We start from the raw sequence: 19,710 nt of genomic DNA, 5'->3' as shown, positions 1-19,710 counted from the left end.
TCCATGCTTGTGCTGCCTAGGTTTTGTTGCTAAGCAAGTCTGCTTGATTTTGTAGTTAAGAAAATTTGCTTTCTTTTGGGGGAGTGGATTTTTTAAATTATTTATTTTTAATTGAAGGATAATTGCTAAACAGTATTGTGCTGGTTTCTACCAAACATCAACATGAATCAGCCACAGGTCTACCTATGTCCCCTCCCACTTGAACATCCCTCCCACCACCCCCTTCATCCCACTCTCCCTCGGTTGTCCCGGAGCCCCAGCTTGAGGTCCCAGAGTCATACAGCAAATGCCCATTGGCTCTCTATTTTACATACGGTAATATATATTTCCGTGTTACTGTCTCCATACATCCCACCCTCTCTTTCCTCCCCTTCCCCCCCACCCCCACCCCATCTGTGTCCGTAAGTCTGTTATTGATGTCTGCGTCTCCATTGCTGCTCTACAAATAGGTTCATCAGTACCATCTTTCTAGATTCCATACGTATGCATTAGTGTATAATATTTGTTTTTCTCTGACTTACTTCACTCTGTATCATAGGCTCTAGGTTCATCTACCTCATTAGGACTGACTCAAATCCTTTCTTTTTTATGGCTGAGTAATATTCCATTGTATATATGTACCACAGCTTATTTAATCCATTCATCTGTTGATGGACATCTAGGTTGCTTCCATGTCCTAGCTATTGTAAATAGAGCTGAAATGATCATTGGAGTACATGTGTCTTTTTCAATTTTGCAAACCTGCTTTCTTGAGGAATCATTAACTTTCAGGGTTCTCTTATATGTCTTTCTTTACTTACAGTCCCCTAATGGGATTAACTATGTCCCTCTGCTGTGTCCCTATCAACATAATTTGTGTGATGTCAGGGCAGCTTTCGTACTGCACAAGCAGAGTTTGGTCTGCTCTAAGTATGTGACACAGGCTATATGACTCTCAAAGCCTAAAATATCTCCTAAAATGCCTGTAAAGAAAGCTCCCCAATCCCTGGGTGTAAGGATAGCTGGAGGGGTCATGGTAGAGAAATCCATGAAGGGAGATAAATAAAATTCAGCAGGAAGTTGCTGAATCAAACCCCTGAAAAGAATAGCAAAATGGCAGTGTGTAAGTTAGCACTTGGCTCAGCTGCATATAACAGAAAACCCAATCTTAGACTCTACCAAAATAAAGGTGTCATTGCTCTTACATAAAAGTAAGCAAGAGGTTGACAGTCCAAGGTTAGTTTGGCAGCTCTGTGATCATCAGGGACCTAGGTTCCTGTTGTCTTTCTGTTTCCATCATCTTTAGCAAGAGGTTTTCTTCCTCCAAGTTGTCTCATGGCCCAACATGGCTCCTAGAGCTCCAGTAATTCTATCTGTGTTCCCAGCAAAGAAAGGATAGGGCAAAAGAATCTGCCTACCTTCTACCTAAGTCAACTCTCTTTAAGAAAATGACCTGGATTTCCCACTCTGCATTTCATTTCCAACTCACTGGCCACATCAAGCTGTAAGAAAAAGGGACATGTGGTCTCCCACAACACCATGTTCATGAATGCTTCATATTTTTTCCCACTGAATCCTAGAAGAGAGTATTAGATATTAACAGGTACACTAGGATGCTCACATAAGAAATACATACATATCCTTGCCTATCTTGCTATATTAATATTTGTTCATCTCTCAAATATTTGTTGAGACTCTACTGTGTACCAGACACTGTGCTTGCCCCTGAAATGTTCTTTCTTTCTTTAGTTTTTTGAATATGTCAGTATTCTTTTTTGTTATTTCAGAAAATGGAAGGATAGAAGGAAATTTTCAGGTATCATCTGAACCAATATGTTATTCCATGATTAACACATGCAAGTTCTTTTTTCTTTATGTGTAATTGTCACCAGTGGTACATGTCTTTAGACAGTATGTCCAAATTCTATGGGTTAAAGTGGTTTTGTGTTATGGTTAATGTAAAGGGAACCTGTCTTATAAAAGCACTTGTTCACTGTAACTATTTTTCTGATGTTTCTCTCTCCCCACTAGACTATCTATTTAAGAACTTCTTTGTGTTTGCTAACTGCAGGTGCTTAACTAAGGTTTGATGAGGGAATGAGAGAATGATCTTCCAGCCTTCAGGCTGAGGATCTTCTGCCCATATAATTGAACTTGGTGACTATTTCCTATTCCCCTGAGACAGACAACAGAGATGCAGATAAGACTTACATATGTGCAGAACTTTACAGTTTTCCAAGTACTCTCACATACATTAAAAATCATTTTAAGTTTCCATGCTATGTTGTTTCAGTCATGTACTACTCTTTGCAACCCCATGGACTGTAGCCCACCAGGCTCCTCTGTCCATAGGATTTTTCAGGCAAGAGTACTAGAGTGCGTTGCTTTGCCCTTCTCCAGGGAACTTTCCCGACCCAAGGATCAAACCCTCATCTCTTAAGTCTCCTGCACTGGCAAGCGGGTTCTTTATCACTAGCGCCACCTGGGAAGTCATTTTAAATTTCAATAAATCCAAAAACTACAACTTGACCACAGGAATGGTAGCAGGTTTTCCTTTTACACTAACTGTCATTAGTAGAAGTTGTTTCCTTCCTTCCAGTTGGTCTACTAAATTGATCTTTACATGCAGAATTTGAAGGTGTCCATTTCAAGTGCTAGAAGAAGCATCACTACCTTCTTCAACTGAAGAAAAATCAAGTAGCAAATTTAAAAGCATCAAAGCCAATCCAGGTTGATACTTAGTAAAAATTTTTTTAACATAAAATATGTGAAGCAATGGAATGCTTTCCTAAAAGAGGTACAGAATCACCATAAAAAACCGTGGTTCCAAAATTACTCTCATCCCATAGTTTTGCTGTGGAGAAACCTGCAGGAAAATATTTGACCACCAGAGGGTGCTCTCCCTAAACCCAAAGGAACTCCCTCAGCGAACTCCCTCTGAAACGCTCAGATGTGAAAGACCTACCAAGGGCTAGGCGCTAAGCTTTCATGGTTGTTTTCCCAACCAATTGTTGGTAAACTGTACACCATGGAAAAGCACTGTATCTTCGGCTCTCGATTTCCAGATCAAAACACCATTTCTTAGCGGTAGAGAGTCACGTGGGATCAACGTTGCCCCAAACTGGAGTTCTGTGCCAGCTATAACCCTTTTGCTCTAGTGACACCTGCCTTATTGTTGCATCTGCTCATGAATATAGAAATTTACATATGGTTAATTTATGTTTTCCACTCCTCTTAAGTACATTGATCATGAATAAATCAGAACAATATGAGAACATATGAGGCTGTTACATTTAATTTAGCAATTAATATTTAAGATTAAAGGAACTGTTTATCATTTAGAAACACCAGGATTAATCCTTTTAATTACCATCTGGATTTCTTGCAAATTATTTGATTTGTTTAATCCTTGTTTACTTCCATTCAAAAGCCCTCTGATTTCACTAATTTGGCACACCAGATTTTCAGCTAATCGCCTTTTGCCGAAAACAAAACAAAATATAAGGAACTTAGCACTGGAACCACTCTGGTGATTGAGAAAGGATGGGGGATAGGAGAGACCTACCTTCCAATCTCCATAAGCCACCTGTGGGATACTGGGCAAATCACTTCCTGCCTCTAAACCTCATTCTCTTCCCTCATAAAATGAGAGAGGGCTGAACTAGAATGGAGGACTTTTCTTTTTAAGTGAACTCTTTTCGTCTGTAATGGAAGGGGAGTATTCTATCAATGTCCTGACTCTAGGGAGATGGAAAATGGGTTCCATTTGGATTCACCGAAGTACAGGGGCTTCTCCCTTCCACACCGCACCACCTCTCCAGGCCTCCAGAAGCATATCCCCCACCACATATGTGGGACAGGTGTTTCAACTTGAGTTGTCCACACGAAGTCAAAGTCACGGGGCCCAAGGATGCTCAGTTAGATGTTTCCGAAGATAAATAGTAGCTTAAGGGAAGCATTTATTTCTCTCCTGCAGAAAGGAAACTGAGTAGCAAGTACCCAGCTCTAAAGTAGTTGCCCCCTCTACGTCTCTGGTCTGCCATCCTCAGCAAAGTGTCACAACATATCTGTAGCATCTCTGAGTATCATGTCTCCATGTCAGGCAGAAAAAGAAGGGAAAGGAGAGGGCACATAGCCCATGCCAGCTGAGTCTGTCCATTTTTATTAGGAAAGCAATAGCATTCCTGGAAGCCTCATCCAGCTGAAGATGGAAGACTTTCATTCACATCTCATTGTCCAGAACTATCTGCATGACCTTGAAGGAAGCCTGGGAATTTTTTGATGGGCGCATTGCCTTCCTGAACCAAACTCAAGATAAGACAGCAAGGAAAAAGAGGTGAATGGAAACTGAAAAGGCTGCTAGCTGCATATGCCACAGGGGTGAGAAGGTATTGGGACGCAGATGGAGGTCCTCATGCTAGTTATTAGATGACATGTACATGTCTGTCTAAAAGGAAGTTCTTGGGAATTCCCTGGTGGTCCAGTGGTTGGGACTCCATGTTTTCACTGCCAAAGGCCTGGGTTCAATCCCTGGTTGGGGAACTAGGGTCTCTCGAGCTACGCAGCACAGCCTTTTTTAATTAAAAGGGAGTCCTCACCAGACACCAAGAAATCCATTATCAAAACTCCTCCTTGTGGGGGATGTAGCGCTCACTCCAACGGAGACTTGACTCCTTTGGGACCCAACACAGGGAGCCATTCATCAATGGCTCATAAGCCAGGGGAGCCTGGCAGTCACTAGAAGCTGACTGACTCTGCATCTGTCAGAGTCTAGTACCTCACTCAGGCCCCACAGACCTCCCCACTATTCACAACCCTGCTTACTCCCCTTCCAGTTCTGAGTCCTTCCTCAGGCGGGAGTCTTTGCCTTTGCTCATCTCCCAAATTTCTATTCTATGTACAGGAACCTGCCCTTTTGGAAGCCCAGGCCTTTGAAATTTACAGGCAAAGAATGCTTTCTTTTCTTTGTCCCTCTGTTTTCTCTGAATCATCTCTCCTAAGGCAATGACCACAGAAAGCATGCTCACCAAATGGGTCAAGGAGCCAGAAACAAAAAAATACAACTTAGATTTTAAAATATTGTCCCTCTTTCTTCATGTGAAATCTCACCCAGAAAGCCAAAATATAAGAGAGATAAAAACTAACCCACGTGGTTAAGGGGTGGATGGGAGATGGGAGGGCCCCAGGGCCCTCCCCATGAGACCTAAGAGAAGTCAGCCAAGGAAAGTTTGAAAATTCACCAAACTGAAAAATCTCTATGGTCTCTTCCAGCCTGAAAGTTCTATGATTCAAAGTTAAAGAGCAAACATTTAGTATATTTTCCCAAAACTTGAAAATAGTCCCACATAATGAGTGTGACAAATGAAATAAAGGATGATTAATGCAGGCATGTTCCCAGTCTTTCCTTAATCCTGACCCTACTCTTTGGCTTGTTGTGGGATTTACAGCTGAAGGACAGGGTGATGGTGATGGACAGGGAAGCCTGGTGCGCTGCAGTCCATGGTGTCACAAAGAGTTGAACACGACTGAGCAACTGAACAACAATAACAGCAAAGGGTTTTGTGCTGAGGAATTAGCATGGAAAAATGAGAAACAAGAAGAGACACTCCGTCAAAAAGTTAAACACAGAAGTAATACATGTTGTTGATGTTTAGCAGAAAACAAGAAAATTCTGTAAAGCAATTACTCTTCAATTAAAAAATAGATTTTTTTAAAGCAAAAAAAAAAAAAGAGTATGTCACCCAACAATTGTACTCCTAAATATAGACACAAAACAATTGAAAACAGATACTCAAACAAAACTTGTACATTCATGTTCATAGCACCACCCTTCACAATAGCTGAAGATTAAAAACAACCTAAATGCCCATCAACAGATGAATGGATAAATAGATTGCAGTACATAGATACATACCATGGGATGTTATTCAGCCATCAAAAAGATACAGTGCAGATACATGCTGGGTGAATCACAAAAACATGATGCCAGCAGAAAGGTAAACGAGACACAAAAGGTCATGTATTGTAAGATTTCATTTATATGAAATATCCAGAATAGGTGACTCCATAGAGACAGAAAGCAAGTTGGGGAATGCCAGGGGGCTGGGGCAGGGGAGAGTGGGGAATGGCTGCCTCATGGGTACCCAGTTTGGGAGGATGAAATATTTCAGAGGTAGAAGTGCCATAATGAGTCCCACACTCATTATGTGAGTCCCTGGTTTGGGTCCCAAAGGAGTCAAGTCTCCCACAGACTTTCAGAGGTAGTGGTTGCACAATATTATAAATGTATTTATTAAATACCACTTAATTCACGTTAAAATGGTTAATTTTATGTTTTGTGAATTTCATCTCTTTTTTTTTTTTTTAAGTCAGTTGAAGAAAAGTCATAAGACAGAGTATCAGGGAACAATTGCAGGAAGAGGTTTGCGGGCAGCTGCTGAGGAAGGAACAGCTGTGAGTGTGGGGGTGGCAGACAGTGGAGTGTTGCTGGTCATTTATGTCCCTTCCTCTTCCCTGAAGCCCAGGTGAAGGACTCTAGTGCTGTTACAGTCGAGAACACAATTCTGGAACCAGACTGCTCGGCTTTGAATCCCAGTCCTGTCATAGACCAACTGTGACCTTGGGCAACGTTCTTAGCCTCTCCATACCTCAGTTTCCTCATCTGTAACTTGGAGATAATGATAACACTTAGTTCATAGGATAAATGAATTAATCTCTACAAAGCATTTAGAAGAGTGTGCAGGTTTCCCTACTGAAACCTTCTTCCTTGGCTTCCAAGACCATGGATCCTCCTCCTTAAGTCTTGGGAGGTCCTTCTACTTCTTTCTTAAAGATTTCTCTTTCCTGCTTGTACTTTGAATGTGAACCTTCTCCTAAGTCTCACCTTGGCTGTTTTCTCATTTGCTCACTTGGGAGCACTCTCTCTCCTTCTCACACCTGGGGAATCTCCTGGCTATTAATTACATGCAAGCTAAAATATCCATCTGTATATATATTATTTCCAAACTCCAACTGCCAACTGGACATTCTCTATTTTAATGTGCAAGAGACCCAAAACAGCACATCCCAGTCTGAAATTCTCTGTTCGATATCCTTCTTTATATTTTTTATCAAGGTTTTAGAACATCACCACTGACAAAGAACCTCTTTTAGACTAAACTCCTCAGGACTTTCAGAACTCTCTTCTCCATGGCTGACTTTTGGGCTTTCAAATTTTTCCCTCTATTATTCCATTTTAAGTAAGAATCCTGTTAAGTCACTTTAACCAGAATCTCCCATCCTGAATATCTGATCAGGTTTCTCATCCTCTACCAGGCCCCACGTAATGGCTAATCACCTTGGTCTGCCTTCAGCAAGAAACCTGTTAGGTTGTTTACCCAGAATCCTCCCTCACCCTGGTATTTCTTCTCAGTATTTTTCCATCTACTGGTCCCCACTCTGCTCTTTGACTATAAATTCCCACTTTCCTTTGTATTATTAGGAATGAGTCAGTCTTTCTCACCTACTACAAAGCCCCACTGTAATAGCCCCCCTTGAATAAAGTCTAACTTACCACTACTTAAAAAAAAAAGGAAGCGTGTGAGCCATCACATAACTACAGTGAACGCTATCTTGTGTTCTTTGTTACTTTGGTCTCATAGATCTTCCTCTCCGACCAACCCATTCAAGAAATGAGTGTATCAGTTGTGCTCTATAAATCTTATATCAATATGGACCTATTCTATGATTTTTTAATGCAGATGTAGAGACAACTGTAAATAACACTACCTCTCAAAAAAAAGTGCTTAGTTTCCTAGGGCTGGTGTAACAGGGTACCACAATATGGGTGGCTTAGAACAGCAGAAATGTATTCTATCACAGTTCTGGAGGCTAGAAGTCAGATAACAAGGTGTCAGCAAGGCCTTGTTCCCTCCAAAACCTCTGAAGATGGATCCTTCCTGGCTTCTTCCAGCTTCTGGTAGCCCCAGGCATTCCTTGGTGTGTGGCTGTAAAACTCCAGTCTCTGCCTCCATCGTCACAGGTCATCTTCCTGGGTGTTTTCATATCATCTTCCCTCTATGCATGTCTGGGTCCAAATTTTTCTCTTCTTATAAGGACACCAGTCATATTAGATTGGGGACCCACCCCACTGCAGTATGAGTTCATCTTAATTTAACCAATTACATCTGTAAAGTGCTGTGCTGTGCTGTGCTTAGTCACTCAGTCATGTCTGATTCTTTGCGACCCCATGGATTGAAGTCTGCCAGGCTCCTCTGTCCATGGGAATTCTCCAGGCAAGAATACTGCAGTGGGTTGCCATGCCCTCCTCCAGGGGAATCTTCCCAACCCAGAGATCAAACCCAGGTATCCTGCATTTCAGGCAGATTGTTTACCATCTGAGCCACCAGGGAAGCCCCACATCTGTAAAGAACCTATTCCAAATAAGGTCATTCTGAGGTTCTGGGGTTGGAACTTCAACATACGTCTTAGGGGTACACAACTGAACCCATAATACCCCCTCAATTGCTACAGTTCTCTTAACGTGTTCATCAACTCCAGTTGATGAGTGCCGCCAGTCTGTGGTCCATTCCAGGCAGCCAGCTGCTGGGATAGTCCTGAGGGAGCAACAGGCCGTCCTTCTGCGGACACATCTCTCACGTGATGCAGGCGTACTGTACTATAACAATTGGTTACAACAGGTACATGCACTGTAACGTAACCACTGCTCACACTTGGTCCACATCCACTGTGAACTCCCTAAGGGTAGGGGCCATCTCATATTTGACTCTGAAGACTGAGAAATACTAGAAGAGTACCTAGCACTCAGTGCAGCACTCAATGGAGCCTTCAACAGGAAGAAGGTAAAGGAGGAAAGTTAAACTTGGATGTCTGCCAGCTCAGTGGCCCCCACCTGTGAGTAACACCAGGCCCTCAGCGTTCCTCTTCTGTTTGTTCCACCTCTTGTTTCTCTCCCATGGGCCCCGTCTTTGCTTTCATCAGGGTTTTGCTCTGGATTGCCAATAGCCATGCTGAGCACAGGCTGGAGTAGCTCCCTGCAGCTCCTGCATGAAATGAACTCCTCTTATCACTACAGCCAAGTCTTTGATGGCCTTAGAGTCACAGCTCTCATCCTTACAAGACCAGGACTAGAGGATACAAGCCCTGATTACCTGCAGCTCAGCCCAATACCTACATAAATAACAATAGCTTCGCCTTATTGAGAACTTGCTGTATGCAATTCTATTCTATTCTGTTCTCACATGGATCAGCTCATTGACACCTCACAATAATACAATGTGGTGGAAACTGTTGTTACCTCAACTTTATAGATGAGGAAACTGAGACTTAGGGAAGCTAATAACTTGGCCAGGGTCACAGCTCAAGAGAATGGGAACCAGGATTTGAATCCAGGCAACCTAACTAATGTTAAGACAAAAATATCCAAAACTTGGAAAAGACGGCTGCCCATCTTTTCAGAGTCATGCTAGAACATTACAGAGCCACTCCAAAATTATCCTAGTGTCTAGGGGGTTGGTTTACCCTAATCACTGATCCTCTACTCTTGATTAAGATATTCTACAACTTCATAAAAGTAAATGTTAACTGGGGGTGATTCAACTGATTCTTGACCTGTACCAGTGCAAGTGTGTTTTTCTCTAGTGGAAAAGATAACTCCAGCCATTATAGTTGTATTGTTCTCTAGGAGATTAGCCTGTTTTGTATCTAATTTAGCAGTCTCAGTCCAGCATTCTTTCTTTCAGGGACTATAAATACTTCTGTTTCAACTACAACCCTCTGAACCAGGTCCACCATCCTGCCAATTCCCTCATTAATGAGTTAATTAAATGTATGGCACATTCATTCTGTATTTGTATGAGAATTATATTTTTAACATTTTACTTGGCACACCAAAGCCCACATGCTTAACTACTATACTAGAATGAATGAATGATTGAATGAGTGAATGAAATTAAATATATGTTGATTATGTTTAAGAAGGGAATACAGGGGAGTTGGAGAGAGATAATTTGGAATTTGGGATTCACAGATGCAAACTATTATATATAGGATGGATAAACAGCAAGGTTCTACTGTATAGCACAGGATATTCAATATCCTGTGATAAACCATAACAGAATAAACTATGAAAAAGAATGTGTATATTTATGTATAACTAAATCACTTTGCTGTATGGTAGAAATTAACAAAACACTACAAATCAACTCTATTTCAATAAAGTAAATTTTAAAAGAAGGGAGTGCAAACCACAATTGGAACCCATCAGTCCCTGAAAGGGCAGTGAGTAAAGTGGTGAAAAAGAAAATTACATATAATTTATTAGAATACATTATATATTTAAAATATATATCCCACAAGGTATCTAGTATATCCCCACAAAAGACTGAGTATAAATGCAGAACAACAGAAACTGCTTCAGGGAAATCCTGTTGGTTTATTTGGGAATTTGGTGGAAGCAAGACAGACCTTTCCCCCTGGAGAGTGAACTGTGTGTCTCTCAAAGGGTGTATTAGAAACCAAAATTCAGCTGAGTAAATTTTAAAGATCTTATTGGCTTTATTCAACAATTAATGAATCAGACAGCATTGCATCTAGCAGATAGAGAGGAGCTCCAAGGAGCTGTACAAAATGAAGGACTTTTATAACCAGAAGGGAGCAGGAATAAGAAAGTTATGCTAGGCAAAAAAGTAGGTAGATTATTGGAAGGTCACTTTCCTTTAGGGGATGGTAGAGAGCATCAGGAGGATTACCTAACTAATGCTGATCAGGCCATTCCTGATTGACTAGTTTAAGATTCCATTTCTGGGAAAGCCGAAACTGTAATTAAGTCAAATTTCAGTTTGATAATGTGGGGCTTAGCATAAGCAACTCCATGTGGGGCCCTTCAGCTTGTTTTTAACGGGTATAACCTCCTGGGGATTCTTAAAAAGGAAAATAATTAACACCTTTACCAACAACCTGGTTCAGCAGAAACCAAACATCCTAATTCAAGATGGCTAATAGAAGTTAACAAATGAAATAACAATGATATTGTAAGCATGATATTGTTGCTTGGAATATAGAAGCTGCTTAATAAATATTAAAATGAGTTCAAAAATTGACCCCAATGCAGAAAAGTCACTTCTGCAGAAAACAGAGCCAAGTTGAACGAATTCAGTCAAAGACATCTTTCAGAGCTATTAAAGTTGTCTCCTTTATTTGAGGAAAGATTATGACACACCTACTTACTTCCAACTCACTGCTAATAACTTGCTAATGGTGCTAATGGAGTTCTTAATGATATGGGAAAGACTGTGAATGACCTATTTACCAAGTGTTCAGAAACACAGGCATACGTTAAAAATCCATTGTGTTTCTGTTTCTTCTGCATCTCATTTCTGGGATGGTTGCAGACATTTGTGGTTTCTATTTATAAACAGAAGGATACCAGCGGCACAACACAGAAGGGAAATTCCAGGCAGAATTAAGGGATGACCTTGTAAAATGTTAGCAGGCTTCCTGAAACATGTCCCTCATTAGGCAACATACTTACTGATTCATTCAAGGCGCTCTTAAGCCAAAGGAATATAACAATAAGCAAAATACACAAATTGCTTTGTCATCTTGGAGTTTATATGCTGGTGGGGGAAAACAGACATGAAAAAAATAAAAAAAGAAATGCCCATGATGATAGATGGTGACAAGTGCTGTGGAGAAAAGGAATAGAGGGACAGCACAGAGGGATTTCCAAGTGAGGGTTGGGGGGCTTGCTACTTAAGAATAGAATGGAAACTATAAGCAAGGTGAAAAGCCAGCTTTCAGAATGGAGGAAATAATAGCAAACAAAACAACTGACAAAGACTTAATCTCCAATATATAACAGCAGCTCATGCAGCTCAGTACCAGAAAAACAAACAACCCAATCAAAAGGTGGGCCAAAGAACTAAACAGACATTTCTCCAAAGAAGTCATACAGATGGCCAATAAACACATGAAAAGAAGCTCAACATCACTCATTATTAAAGAAATGCACATCAAAACCACAGTGAGGTATCATCTCATGCTGGTCAGAATGGCCGTCATTCAAAAAGTCTACAAACAATAAATGCTGAATAGGATGTGGAAAAAAGGGAACCTTCTTACACTGTTGGTAGGAATGCAAACTGGTACAGTTTGGAGACTGTACCAGTTTACAAAATGAAACTGGAACAGTGTAGAGATTCCTTAAAAAACTGGGAATAGAACTGCCATAAAAAACTGGGAATAGAACTGCCATACCACCCAGCAATCCCACTGCTGGGTATATACACCGAGGAAACCAGAATTGAAAGAGACGCATGCATCCCGTGTTCATCACAGCACTATTTACAATAGCTAGAATATGGAAGAAACCTAGATGCCCATCGGCAGACAAATGGATAAGGAAGTTGTGGTATATATACACAATGGAATATTACTCAGCTATAAAAAAGGAATGCATTTGCGTCAGTTCTAACCAGGTGGATGAGGCTGGAGCCTATGATACAGAGTGAAGTAAGTCAGAAAGAGAAACACAAATACTGTATATTAAGGCATATACATGGAATTTAGAAAGATAATAATGACAATCCTACACACAAGGCAGCAAAAGAGACACAGATGTAAAGAACAGACTTTTGGGAGTGGGTGAAGGTGGGATGGTTCCAGAGAATAGCACTGAAACGTGTATATTACCATAAGTAAGGTAGATGAGCAGTGCAGCTTATATGCATGAAGCAGGGCACCCAAGGCTGGGTGGGGAAGGATACGGGAGAGGGGTCAGGAAGGGGGGCACATGTGTACCTGTGGCTGAGTCATGTCAGTGTACGGCAAAAACCATGACACTACTGCAGAGTAATTACCCTTGAATTAAAATTAATTAACTGATTAAAGAAAAAAATAGAATGGTCAAGGATAGCCTCAGAGAGTCAAGACTTTTAAAGAGATGTGAGAACGCAAACAATAGGATTCAGTTACACATATACATGCGTCTATTCTTTTTCAAATTCAATGCTCTGACATACATTATAAAAATACATTTTTCAAAAAGAAAACTTCACATTCCTTGTGAAGGATAAAACAATATAGGTATTTGAGGAAAGGGCATTCCAGCAAGAGGGAACAGCAAGAGCAAGGTCCCGAGGCAGGAGCGTGCCTCTTTTGTTTGAGAGATAGACATTTCATGGGAGACAATACATAAGAACTCTTTTGATTTGGGGGGAAAAAAAAAAATTCCACAGGGGAAGTGGAGTGAGGGAGGGAACAGAGCAGAAAAAGGAGGGGGGTGGGAGGACAGTTGGGGTCAGGGGAGGACTCTTACGAGCGATTGATGTCTCACCAGGATCACCCTGGCAGCTGGATTGAGAGCAGGCTGGAGAGGCGTCAGGGCCGGAGCAGGAAGAGGAGTGGAGAGCTGTTGCCCCACAGAATGGAAGCCACTCTTCCCAACAGCCTTCCCCTGCAGATGTGCCCAGCCTGCTCTCATAGTGTCAGCTGGTAATCCCTGCTCGGTGAGAAAATCAAAAAAAGAAAGAAAATGGGCTAGACATGAGGGCTCTCATTTCCAAGGAAATGAGAAATAAATAAATAAAATTGCAATTTGTGTCTTTGACAGGGAAATTGAGTGGACTCAAGTCTCCTTAGGAAGAAAAAAAAAAGCTGATGTTAGTAAGTTAAAAATAACAGTGCGATACGGAGTGTGCTGGAATAATTAGCTTGGTATAGGGGTTGCCCCAGTGATCTCATTACATTTCCCCAGATGACTTTTCCAAGCAGGGGCAGGTGAGTAATAGGAAACCACTGGATGGTCAGGCCCAATGGTCTAGTTTTAAAAAGCTATAATTTAAGGTGGAAGTAAATGGCAGAGTCCCCAAACATCAAAAGTAGATGATAGTTAAAGAAAACAACATGCACTCGGACCCTATGAATGGCTCTCTTGGGATGTGCTATCATGCTGTCCTTTGCTGCAAGTCAAGCCCATGAGGCGCTGGTATCCTTGGATGCCTGCGGAATGCACATGGGTGAAGGTTCCTGCCTGTTTAAATTGTCCAGCGCCCATTCAGCTTAGATGCAGAAGGTTTGCAGAGCTTTTTCCTACACTGCACTTATGGAAACAAGAGCCACTGCTTGAAGGTTAATGTTTTGCTGCAGGTCAGTGCTTTTTTCACCCTGCCTGCTGACTTGCGTGAACTGAAACAAAAACCAATTACTCTTCAAGATCAAAATCTTCAGTTGCCTCAGGAGCAGTTTTAATTTAGTTTTAGAATTTCCGACCAGCTTTCTCCCTCGCCTCCTGGTGTCAGATGCAGCCAAATTAAAAACATTGCCAAGTAATGGAAAGTTACTTAAATCTTTCTCTTCTGTTTTCTCTTTACAACCACTATGATCATTTTCCGGCTGGCCACAGACACATTTCTTTTAAAATGGAATGCCGCTTGGCTCATTTTGAGTTTTTTTTCTTCATCCCCTTTATATTGACCTCTATTCCTTTATCTCATTCCCTTGGAAGCCTGAACCTCAGTTCTATAAATACATTAAAAATAAAAACTGATCCCATTTGGAACAAGGTCATATCATTGAATTTATTCTCAGATCACATCATGACAAACAATTCCGGTTTGCTCTATAATACGCTTAGAATGCAAGTGTGACCAGGCTTCAACCTCTTGACATCTGTACTGGTCAAAGGGGAGCCCTCACACTGTACTGTTCCCTCCCCAACCCAGCTGACCACCCCCCATGCTGGCCCTGACTATGCTCCAGGATTGACTGTCTTGCCATCTCTCAGCTGGTGGACTGGGTGCCACCCACTCAGCAGCAACAAGCAATTGTTGTTCAGCTGCTAAGTTGTGTCCAACTCTTTGTGACCCCATGGACCGCAGCACACCAGGCTTCCCTGTCCTTCGTTATCACCCGGAGTTTGCTCAAACTCGTGTCCACTGAGTCAATGATGCCAGTCAACCCTCTCATCCTCTGTCACCCGTTTCTCCTCCTGCCCTCAATCTTTCCCAATATCAGGGTCTTTCCCAATGAGTCCTCTCTTCACATCAGGCGGCCAAAATATTGGAGCTTCAGCTTCAGCATCAGTCCTTCTGATGAATATTCAGGGTTGATTTCCTTTAGTATTGACTGGTTTGATCTCCTTGCTGTCCAAGGGATTCTCAAGAGCCTTCTCCAGCTCCACAGCTCAAAAGCATCAGTTCTTCAGCACTTAGCCTTCTTTATGGTCCAACTCTCACGTCCATACATGACTACCGGAAAAACCATGGCTTTGACTAGATGAACCTACTTTTGACTAGATGTCTCTACTTTTTAATACAAGCAGTTACTAAATAGGAAGCTGTTCCCTGCCTGTAACTCCATCTAACTCAGCATCTCAGAAACTACCCCCTGCAGAAATGTGGTCTCCAACCTCAACCAACATCTCAGTATATTTCCCAAGAATTCCTCTACATGTGTCTACAGATTAACTCAAGTCATTTAATGTCACCTACTATGTGCAAGGCATTGAACCAAACATAGGACAGTTTCATCTTCTGTTCCTCCCTCGGCTATTTCTAACCTACACAGTTCTCCTGGAAGTCCCAGCCCCAACACCTTCCTCATTCCTCTTGGAAGTGACCTAGCTGATTCCAGAGAAGGGCTCCCTTAATTTCCTATCCCATCTTGACATCTACATGCATCTCAGCACCTTACCTATCTTTCCCTCCTTGCTTCCCACCTCAATGGAAAAGGTATGATCTGGCTTCCATTAGTTTCCATTTCCTTAGTGGTCTGACTGCACCAACTTTTCTCTCTCTTTTCTACTTTCAATCTCATCCCGCTAGTGGTTCTTTTCCAACAATATTTTTACATCTTCAGGTATATCTCGAATTAAAAATTCACCAAAAGAGTGGATTTTGCCTCTACATCCTTCTCTAGCATTCAACCTATCTCTGTCTCTCTGTAGCCAAGCTTTCAGAGGAATCTACACATTCAGTCCCTACTTCTTCTTCTCAGTGACAACATTAACATAACTGCTTCCCAAATGTGAATCTATGTCCTGGGTTCCTCCATATGTGATCAAGGACTTGCTGGATATACCACCATTTAGATGGCCCAAGGCACCTCAAACCGCAGAAGCCTGAAAACAGTCTCATCAACTAGCCTGGACTACAAGAGTTTAGATCCACCTCCACCATTTACTGACAGTGACTTTGGATAAGTTATCGAACCATTTGTCTTTCAATTTCCTCCTGCGTGAGCATCAAGAACTATGAAGAATCTGAGATGGTACCCTACTTGCAAACTAGCAAGTTAGCCTGCCATACTTTCATAGATGCTGGTAGAATATATGAAACTCCTGGGTCAGAAATAAATGACAGTTTATTACTAACAACAACTGCAGTAGCCAGAGTATCAGCATGGTTTATACTGGTTCCTTGAGCCCCAGTTCTGGCAGGGAGATGCAAAAATCTGCACGTGCCATGTGCTTACAGGAGAGGAACCTTGAATTTAGGGAAATTGCTCTTTGCTCCAAAAGAAGACAGTATGTCTCCCAAGGCTGCTTGTTACATTTTCAGTAAAATATGGGGAATGTTACAGTAGCTACACTGACAGGTTGTTGTAATAAATGTGTTTTTTAAAAATGCCTTTAAAATAGAGCTAAGTACATATAAAACCCCATAAGTTTTTTATGTAACCTAGGGGCTTTCCCGGTAGCTCAACTGGTAAAGAATCTGCCTGCAATGTGGGAGACCTGGGTTCAATCCCTGGGTTGGGAAGATCCCCTGGGGAAGGGAATGGTTACCCACTTCATTATTCTTGCCTGGTGGATTCCATGAACAGAAGAGCTGGGCAGGCTGCTGTCCATGGGTCACGAAGAGTAGAACAAAACCGAATGACTAAGCGCACATACACACATTATTTCATAACCCTATTTCCCAGTAGCTCCCTGGTCGAAGGTGTATGTTACTTATCTCTATGTACCAAGTCAATGTCCAGCACAATGTGTTGTATGTGTATACAACAGTGGCATGTCTACTAAATAATTGGTTGTCAAATATCTAAAGATTTTGAAATACCACGTGCACTATTTTTCATTCCAGGCTATGCTCAATGCTGTGATGGTAGAAATCTTAAATATGGACTCATCTTGGGCTTCACAAATAAATTACAATGCTGATTATGAGAGCTGTCAAGTTGACATGAGTTGTGTGGGGGATAAAAATCACTTAATACCCTGCTTTTCAGAAGATTTCATAATGTCTAAAAGCATGTTTTAAGTATCTGTTCCATGAAAAGGGTTATTATCCCTTTAAACAAGTTACAGGTTAATAGGGGCAGTTTCAGACAAAAAAATCGCCTTTGCCCTTACAGCTCATTTGACCGATAGCACACTATGCCTCTGATGACTCACAACCAAAAGTCAGCGACTCCGTACTTTAACATGAAACTTATCTAGTAAATGAAGATTAGGGAGTATATTCTTTGTGCCAAGCACTCTCCCAGGCAGCAGGGTTATCTCAGGCAGAGGAAAGGGCCAGTACCCTTCCTGCCCTGGAGGATTCACATTCAGAAAGGAGGTTAAGCATCAAAAGCTCAAATACAAAACCGTTGGGGGAGTCGAATGGAACACTGACAAATAGCATCTCCTTTTCCTGCCCACGTTCTGAACCAACCGAGAAACTGAAGGATCCACATGTGGAGATAAAAACATCACACTTAAAACTGACAGGGCTAAATGGAGAACCCAGCTTTAGATGAAGGCGCCTTGGTGTCCCTGGAGAGTCATCCACTCAAGTCACAGAAGATGCTGGACCACCAAAGGCAGCTTGGGAACACATGTTCCCTGCAGGCAGGCAGGTCCCGAAAGGGAAGGTGGCAGAAGGGCCGTCTCTGCTGCTCACGGTGCATGTCATCCTCAAGCTCAGCCTCAGTCAACCCACTTCCCTTGCTAGGGATTGTTACAACACACCCCCAACAGCACTTCCTGCCTCCCTTCCCTACTTCTATTTTTTACCAACATTCATCATCACCATCTGCTATAGAATGCACTTTTTAAATTTTGGTTATTATCCATCCCTTCCTTATTCTCTACTAGAATGTAAGCTCCAGAAGCTGTGGTACACATATACAATGGAATATTACTCAGCCATAAAAAGGAATAAAATTGGGTCATCGGCAGAGGTGTGGATGAACCTAAAGACTATCATAGAAAATGAAGTAAAGTCAGAAAGAAAAAAATGAATATTGTATATTAACACATATATGGGGAATCTAGAAAAATGATATAGATGATCTTGACTGAAAAACAGAGACACAGACATAAAGAGCCAATGTATGGACACCAAGGGGGAGGGGTGGATGAATTGGGAGATTAGAACTGGCATATATACACTATTGATACTATCTATAAAACAGATAACTAATGAGAACCTCCTGTATAGCTCAGGGAAGTCTAGTAAATGCTCTGTGGTGAGCTAAATGGGAAGATCAAAAAAAGAAGGGATATATGTAAACGCACAGCTGATTCACTCTACTGTACAGCAGGAACTAACACAATATTATAAAGTAACTGTACTCAAATAAAAATTGACTTTTAAAAAAAAAGAGCAAGAACTTTGACCTTTTTTTTTTCACTGAAGTCTCCTGGCACATACATAAGCACTCAGTAAATTTCTATTAAATAACTGAATAAATGATTGAACAAAGGAATGAACTGAATAAATGGGTATCTTCCCAACTATAGCTCTTGAGGCAGATTCACACTCACCCACGAACGGGGTCCATCCTGAGAATGGCCCAGGGGAAGCAGATGCCTACTGGCCTGATTCTGGCACAGAAGTGCAGCGGGGGCCCCCTCCTGAGAGCCACATTCTCTGGAGGCTTTCAGAAGGAGGGCTCCAGCCTGTTCACAAGTGACCCCAAGTCCTGAGCCTCCAAGAGTCTTCATGTGCAGAAGGCTGTGCAGGAACACCAAGGGTTTGCTGAGGGCAAGGCCCAGGGCCTGCCGGCCCGCCCGCTGCGTCCGGCAACACAGACAAAAGGCTCGTTGAGTGGCAATCCCCAAAACTAGATTGTTTTGCCAAAAATTTTACTCTCATTTTACATTTGAGGGATTTGCTAACAAAAGAAACCACTCGTTACACAAAACAATTTCAATTTTTTTATAGATTACTTGACTTAATTTCAACATACAGTCATTAAGAGAAAAGAAACAATAGAGAAAAGTAACAGCACATGTATCACCAAATTGGGTCAACCTACATCCAGACTTGAACAGTGCTGGGAAGTCCCTCATGAATAGCAATCTGGAGTCCCAATTGGGAAAGGGTCCCAGGTGGTGTACCCATCCCACCAGTGAGACTTCAAATTGCAGTTTGGGGGGTTCCCCACTTAAAATCCCAGGTTGAAAACTGACAGCATCATCAGTTTGTGTGCAAAAATGCAACTCTGGTTTTACTTAAACCTTTTTACAGTGCTGTTTGTTTCTCCTTGTGAGTCATAGGATTTCATTAGACCCCAAGGAGTTGGCCAGGCCCTCAGGGCTCAGAAATTCCAAGACCCACTGCCTTTCTCATCTAATGCACCGCCTGAGTTGCTGTGCTTGTGGGCAGGCACGGAATCCAGGCAGTGTCCAGGTAGATCAGAAGCAGGTCAGAGTCCTGCTCTCCTGCTTCTGAAGCCTAAGCAAGACTTCCTCCATTCTAATTTCCCTAACATAGATGGAGCCGAGAAATGTTATAATTCTCATTT

The sequence above is a fragment of the Odocoileus virginianus genome, chromosome 15, assembly GCF_023699985.2.
Source record: "Odocoileus virginianus isolate 20LAN1187 ecotype Illinois chromosome 15, Ovbor_1.2, whole genome shotgun sequence".
In the NCBI taxonomy this organism is placed as follows: Eukaryota; Metazoa; Chordata; class Mammalia; order Artiodactyla; family Cervidae; genus Odocoileus; species Odocoileus virginianus.
Note: the sequence above shows the minus strand (reverse complement) of the source record.